The sequence below is a fragment of the Vanacampus margaritifer genome, unplaced genomic scaffold (genome assembly GCF_051991255.1).
Source record: "Vanacampus margaritifer isolate UIUO_Vmar unplaced genomic scaffold, RoL_Vmar_1.0 HiC_scaffold_65, whole genome shotgun sequence".
NCBI lineage: Eukaryota > Metazoa > Chordata > Actinopteri > Syngnathiformes > Syngnathidae > Vanacampus > Vanacampus margaritifer.
In genome coordinates, this window is record NW_027520775.1 from 55,001 (window position 1) to 62,500 (window position 7,500).

Here is a 7,500-nt window from a genome sequence, read left to right on the forward strand (position 1 = left end):
AGGGGTCAAAATCGACTGGCGGGTGCCCAGGGGTTGACATTGGATGGCGGGTGCCCAGGGGTCGAAATCGACTGGCGGGTGCCCAGGGGTTGACATTGGATGGCGGGTGCCCAGGGGTCGAAATCGACTGGCGGGTGCCCAGGGGTTGACATTGGATGGCGGGTGCCCAGGGGTCGAAATCGACTGGCGGGTGCCCAGGGGTTGACATTGGATGGCGGGTGCCCAGGGGTCAAAATCGACTGGCGGGTGCCCAGGGGTTGAAATTGACCAGGGGGAGAGCGCCTGCCATAGCCGAAATAGGAGCGCTATGGGCGGCCTGCCTCAGCAGATTTGGCCCCCCAAATCCTGGTTCTCAAAAATTTTCAAAGTCAACTTTTTTCAAAATATTTTCAGAGTGCCACTTCCCAGGGGGATTCTCGCCTGCCATAGCCGAAATAGGAGCGCCATGGGCGGCCTGCCTCAGCACATTTGGCCCCCCAAATCCTGGTTCTCAAAAATTTTCAAAGTCAACTTTTTTCGAAATATTTTCAGAGTGCCACTTCCCAGGGGGATTCTCGCCTGCCATAGCCGAAATAGGAGCGCCATGGGCGGCCTCAGTGAGCACATTTGGCCCCCCCATCCTGGAGCGCCATGGACCAGGGGGAGAGCGCCTCTCTTTGGGGCTTGTTGCTGGCTGTTGGCGGGGCTCCATGGACCAGGGGGAGAGCGCCATGGACCAGGGGGAGAGCGCCTCTCTTCGGGGCTTGATGCCTGTTGGCGGGGCTCCATGGACCAGGGGGAGAGCGCCTCTCTTTGGGGCTTGTTGCTGGCTATTGGCGGGGCTCCATGGACCAGGGGGAGAGCGCCTCTCTTTGGGGCTTGTTGCTGGCTGTTGGCGGGGCTCCATGGACCAGGGGGAGAGCGCCATGGACCAGGGGGAGAGCACCTGCCATAGCCGAAATAAGAGCACTATAGGCGGCCGCCCTCAGCACATTTGGCCCCCCAATCCTGGTTCTCAAATTTTTTCAAAGTCAACTTTTTTCGAAATATTTTCAGAGTGCCACCTCCAGCGGGGGCTCTCGCCTGCCATAGCCGAAATAAGAGCACTATGGGCGGCCGCCCTCAGCACATTTGGCCCCCCCATCCTGGAGCGCCATGGACCAGGAGGAGAGCGCCTCTCTTCGGGGCTTGATGCCTGTTGGCGGGGTTTCCATGGACCAGGGGGAGAGCGCCTCTCTTTGGGGCTTGTTGCTGGCTGTTGGCGTGGCTCCATGGACCAGGGGGAGAGCGCCATGGACCAGGGGGAGAGCACCTGCCATAGCCGAAATAAGAGCACTATGGGCGGCCGCCCTCAGCACATTTAACCCCCCCATTCTGGAGCGCCATGGACAAGGGGGAGAGCGCCTCTCTTCGGGGCTTGATGCCTGTTGGCGGGGCTCCATGGACCAGGGGGAGAGCGCCTCTCTTTGGGGCTTGTTGCTGGCTGTTGGCGTGGCTCCATGGACCAGGGGGAGAGCGCCATGGACCAGGGGGAGAGCACCTGCCATAGCCGAAATAGGAGCACTATAGGCGGCCGCCCTCAGCACATTTGGCCTGTCGCCGCTGTCCGCTGGCCGCTGTCCGCTGGCCGCTGTCCGCTGGCCGCTGTCCGCTTTATCCTTTACTTTCAGCACTTTCAGCACTTTCAGCACTTCCAGCACTTCCAGCACTTGCAGCACTTCCAGCTCTTCCCCCTCTTTCCCTTCTTCCAACTGCGGGCGCGCCGGGCGCACAGGGGCTCGTGCGGAGGGGTGTGTGTGCGTGCATGTGCCGAACAAGGAGGAGAGCGTCTCTCTTCGGGGCTTGATGCCTGTTGGCGGGGCTCCATGGACCAGGGGGAGAGCGCCTCCCTTTGGGGCTTGTTGCTGGCTGTTGGCGTGGCTCCATGGACCAGGGGGAGAGCGCCATGGACCAGGGGGAGAGAGCCTGCCATAGCCGAAATAAGAGCACTATAGGCGGCCGCCCTCAGCACATTTGGCCCCCCCATCCTGGAGCGCCATGGACAAGGGGGAGAGCGCCTCTCTTCGGGGCTTGATGCCTGTTGGCGGGGCTCCATGGACCAGGGGGAGAGCGCCTCTCTTTGGGGCTTGTTGCTGGCTGTTGGCGTGGCTCCATGGACCAGGGGGAGAGCGCCATGGACCAGGGGGAGAGCACCTGCCATAGCCGAAATAAGAGCACTATAGGCGGCCGCCCTCAGCACATTTGGCCCCCCCATCCTGGAGCGCCATGGACCAGGAGGAGAGCGCCTCTCTTCGGGGCTTGATGCCTGTTGGCGGGGCTCCATGGACCAGGGGGAGAGCGCCTCTCTTTGGGGCTTGTTGCTGGCTGTTGGCGTGGCTCCATGGACCAGGGGGAGAGCGCCATGGACCAGGGGGAGAGCACCTGCCATAGCCGAAATAAGAGCACTATAGGCGGCCGCCCTCAGCACATTTGGCCCCCCCCATCCTGGAGCGCCATGGACCAGGAGGAGAGCGCCTCTCTTCGGGGCTTGATGCCTGTTGGCGGGGCTCCATGGACCAGGGGGAGAGCGCCTCTCTTTGGGGCTTGTTGCTGGCTGTTGGCGTGGCTCCATGGACCAGGGGGAGAGCGCCATGGACCAGGGGGAGAGCACCTGCCATAGCCGAAATAAGAGCACTATAGGCGGCCGCCCTCAGCACATTTGGCCCCCCCCATCCTGGAGCGCCATGGACCAGGAGGAGAGCGCCTCTCTTCGGGGCTTGATGCCTGTTGGCGGGGCTCCATGGACCAGGGGGAGAGCGCCTCTCTTTGGGGCTTGTTGCTGGCTGTTGGCGTGGCTCCATGGACCAGGGGGAGAGCGCCATGGACCAGGGGGAGAGCACCTGCCATAGCCGAAATAAGAGCACTATAGGCGGCCTGCCTCAGCACATTTGGCCCCCCAATCCTGGTTCTCAAAATTTTTCAAAGTCAACTTTTTTCGAAATATTTTCAGAGTGCCACCTCCAGCGGGGGCTCTCGCCTGCCATAGCCGAAATAAGAGCTCTATGGGCGGCCGCCCTCAGCACATTTGGCCCCCCCATCCTGGAGCGCCATGGACAAGGGGGAGAGCGCCTCTCTTCGGGGCTTGTTGCTGGCTGTTGGCGGGGCTCCATGTACCAGGGGGAGAGCGCCATGGACCAGGGGGAGAGTGCCTCTCTTCGGGGCTTGATGCCTGTTGGCGGGGCTCCATGGACCAGGGAGAGAGCGCCTCTCTTTGGGGCTTGTTGCTGGCTGTTGGCGGGGCTCCATGGACCAGGGGGAAAGCGCCATGGACCAGGGGGAGAGCGCCTGCCATAGCCGAAATAGGAGCACTATAGGCGGCCGCCCTCAGCACATTTGGCCTGTCGCCGCTGTCCGCTGGCCGCTGTCCGCTGGCCGCTGTCCGCTGGCCGCTGTCCGCTTTCCCCTTTACTTTCAGCACTTTCAGCACTTTCAGCACTTTCAGCACTTCCAGCACTTCCAGCACTTCCAGCACTTCCAGCTCTTCCCCCTCTTTCCCTTCTTCCAACTGCGGGCGCGCCGGGCGCACAGGGGCTCGTGCGGAGGGGTGTGTGTGCGTGCATGTGCCGAACAAGGAGGAGAGCGCCTCACTTCGGGGCTTGTCGCTGGCCGTCGGCGGGGCTCCAAGGACCAGGGGGAGAGCGCCTCTCTTTGGGGGCTTGATGCTGGCTGTTGGCGCGTGTCTTCGGGGCTCCACGGACCAGTGGGAGAGCGCCTGTCTTCGGGGCTTGATGCTGGCCGTTTGCGGGACTCCATGGACCAGGGGGAGAGCGCCATGGACCAGGGGGAGAGCGTCTCTCTTCAGGGATTGACCAGGGCTCCAATCTTCCCATTGAAATGAATGGCGGGTGACCAGGCGTCCAAATCCCCCATTGAAATGAAGGCCGGATGCCCAGGGCTCCAATCTCCCCATTGAAATGAATGGCGGGTGACCGGGCGTCCAAATCCCCCATTGAAATGAAGGCCGGGTGCCCAGGGCTCCAATCTCCCCATTGAAATGAATGGCGGGTGACCGGGCGTCCAAATCCCCCATTGAAATGAAGGCCGGGTGCCAAGGGCTCCAATCTCCCCATTGAAATGAATGCCGGGTGACCGGGCGTCCAAATCCCCCATTGAAATGAAGGCCGGGTGCCCAGGGCTCCAATCTCCCCATTGAAATGAATGGCGGGTGACCGGGCGTCCAAATCCCCCATTGAAATGAAGGCCGGGTGCCCAGGGCTCCAATCTCCCCAGTGAAATGAATGGCGGGTGACCAGGCGTCCAAATCCCCCATTGAAATGAAGGCCGGGTGCCCAGGGCTCCAATCTCCCCATTGAAATGAATGGCGGGTGACCAGGCGTCCAAATCCCCCATTGAAATGAAGGCCGGGTGCCCAGGGCTCCAATCTCCCCAGTGAAATGAATGGCGGGTGACCAGGCGTCCAAATCCCCCATTGAAATGAAGGCCGGGTGCCCAGGGCTCCAATCTCCCCAGTGAAATGAATGGCGGGTGACCAGGCGTCCAAATCCCCCATTGAAATGAAGGCCGGGTGCCCAGGGCTCCAATCTCCCCATTGAAATGAATGGCGGGTGACCAGGCGTCCAAATCCCCCATTGAAATGAAGGCCGGGTGCCCAGGGCTCCAATCTCCCCATTGAAATGAATGGCGGGTGACCAGGCGTCCAAATCCCCCATTGAAATGAAGGCCGGGTGACCAGGCGTCCAAATCCCCCATTGAAATGAAGGCCGGGTGCCCAGGGCTCCAATCTCCCCATTGAAATGAATGGCGGGTGACCAGACGTCCAAATCCCCCATTGAAATGAAGGCCGGATGCCCAGGGCTCCAATCTCCCCATTGAAATGAATGCCGGGTGACCAGGCGTCCAAATCCCCCCATTGAAATGAATGGCGGGTGACCAGGCGTCCAAATCCCCCATTGAAATGAAGGCCGGATGCCCAGGGCTCCAATCTCCCCATTGAAATGAATGGCGGGTGACCGGGCGTCCAAATCCCCCATTGAAATGAAGGCCGGGTGCCCAGGGCTCCAATCTCCCCATTGAAATGAATGGCGGGTGACCGGGCGTCCAAATCCCCCATTGAAATGAAGGCCGGGTGCCAAGGGCTCCAATCTCCCCATTGAAATGAATGCCGGGTGACCGGGCGTCCAAATCCCCCATTGAAATGAAGGCCGGGTGCCCAGGGCTCCAATCTCCCCATTGAAATGAATGGCGGGTGACCGGGCGTCCAAATCCCCCATTGAAATGAAGGCCGGGTGCCCAGGGCTCCAATCTCCCCAGTGAAATGAATGGCGGGTGACCAGGCGTCCAAATCCCCCATTGAAATGAAGGCCGGGTGCCCAGGGCTCCAATCTCCCCATTGAAATGAATGGCGGGTGACCAGGCGTCCAAATCCCCCATTGAAATGAAGGCCGGGTGCCCAGGGCTCCAATCTCCCCAGTGAAATGAATGGCGGGTGACCAGGCGTCCAAATCCCCCATTGAAATGAAGGCCGGGTGCCCAGGGCTCCAATCTCCCCAGTGAAATGAATGGCGGGTGACCAGGCGTCCAAATCCCCCATTGAAATGAAGGCCGGGTGCCCAGGGCTCCAATCTCCCCATTGAAATGAATGGCGGGTGACCAGGCGTCCAAATCCCCCATTGAAATGAAGGCCGGGTGCCCAGGGCTCCAATCTCCCCATTGAAATGAATGGCGGGTGACCAGGCGTCCAAATCCCCCATTGAAATGAAGGCCGGGTGACCAGGCGTCCAAATCCCCCATTGAAATGAAGGCCGGGTGCCCAGGGCTCCAATCTCCCCATTGAAATGAATGGCGGGTGACCAGACGTCCAAATCCCCCATTGAAATGAAGGCCGGATGCCCAGGGCTCCAATCTCCCCATTGAAATGAATGCCGGGTGACCAGGCGTCCAAATCCCCCCATTGAAATGAATGGCGGGTGACCAGGCGTCCAAATCCCCCATTGAAATGAAGGCCGGGTGCCCAGGGCTCCAATCTCCCCATTGAAATGAATGGCGGGTGACCAGACGTCCAAATCCCCCATTGAAATGAAGGCCGGATGCCCAGGGCTCCAATCTCCCCATTGAAATGAATGCCGGGTGACCAGGCGTCCATATCCCCCCCCCATTGAAATGAATGACGGGTGACCAGGCAGGCGAGAGCCCCCGCTGCAGAGGCTCCAGAGGTGGCACTCTGAAAATATTTCAAAAAAAGTTGACTTTGAAATTTTTGGAGAACCAGGATTTGGGGGGGGCAAATGTGCTGAGGCAGGCCGCCCATAGTGCTCCTATTTCGGCCTGGGCGCGCCAGAGCACCCCCCTGGAAGTGGCACTCTGAAAATAATTTAAAAAAAATGACTTTGAAAATTTTTGAGAACCAGGATTTGGGGGGGGCAAATGTGCTGAGGCAGGCCGCCCATAGTGCTCCTATTTCGGCCTGGGCGCGCCAGAGCACCCCCCTGGAAGTGGCACTCTGAAAATAATTAAAAAAAAATGACTTTGAAAATTTTTGAGAACCAGGATTTGGGGGGGGCAAATGTGCTGAGGCAGGCCGCCCATAGTGCTCCTATTTCGGCCTGGGCGCGCCAGAGCACCCCCCTGGAAGTGGCACTCTGAAAATAATTCGAAAAAAGATGACTTTGAAAATTTTTGAGAACCAGGATTTGGGGGGGCAAATCTGCTCAGGCAGGCCGCCCATAGTGCTCCTATTTCGGCCTGGGCGAGCCAGAGCCCCCCCTGGAAGTGCCCCATTCATTTTCAATGGCCGGGTGACCAGGCGTCGAAAAATGCCATAGGAAATGAATGGGGCCCATTCATTTTCAATGGCCGGGTGACCAGGGGGCCAGTACCACCTGCCGCCATTAGGGGCGCTGTAGATAGGGGACCTCGTCCCCCCATTCGAGAGGTTTGCCCCCAAACCTCAAAATGTATGGGGTACAATATCAGGAGCGAGCTTTTTAAGACGAAAAATTTTCAGAGTCAACTTTCTTCGAAATATTTTCAGAGTGCCACTTCCCAGGGGGATTCTCGCTTGCCAAGGCCGAGATAAGAGCACTATGGGCGGCCTGCCTCAACACATTTGGCCCCCCCAAATCCTGGTTCTCAAAAATTTTCAAAGTCAACTTTTTTCGAAATATTTTCAGAGTGCCACTTCCCAGGGGGATTCTCGCTTGCCAAGGCCGAGATAAGAGCACTATGGGCGGCCTGCCTCAGCACATTTGGCCCCCCCAAATCCTGGTTCTCAAAAATTTTCAAAGTCTGCTTTTTTCGAAATATTTTCAGAGTGCCACTTCCCAGGGGGATTCTCGCTTGCCAAGGCCGAGATAAGAGCACTATGGGCGGCCTGCCTCAGCACATTTGGCCCCCCCAAATCCTGGTTCTCAAAAATTTTCAAAGTCTGCTCTTTTCGAAATATTTTCAGAGTGCCACTTCCCAGGGGGATTCTCGCTTGCCAAGGCCGAGATAAGAGCACTATGGGCGGCCTGCCTCAGCACA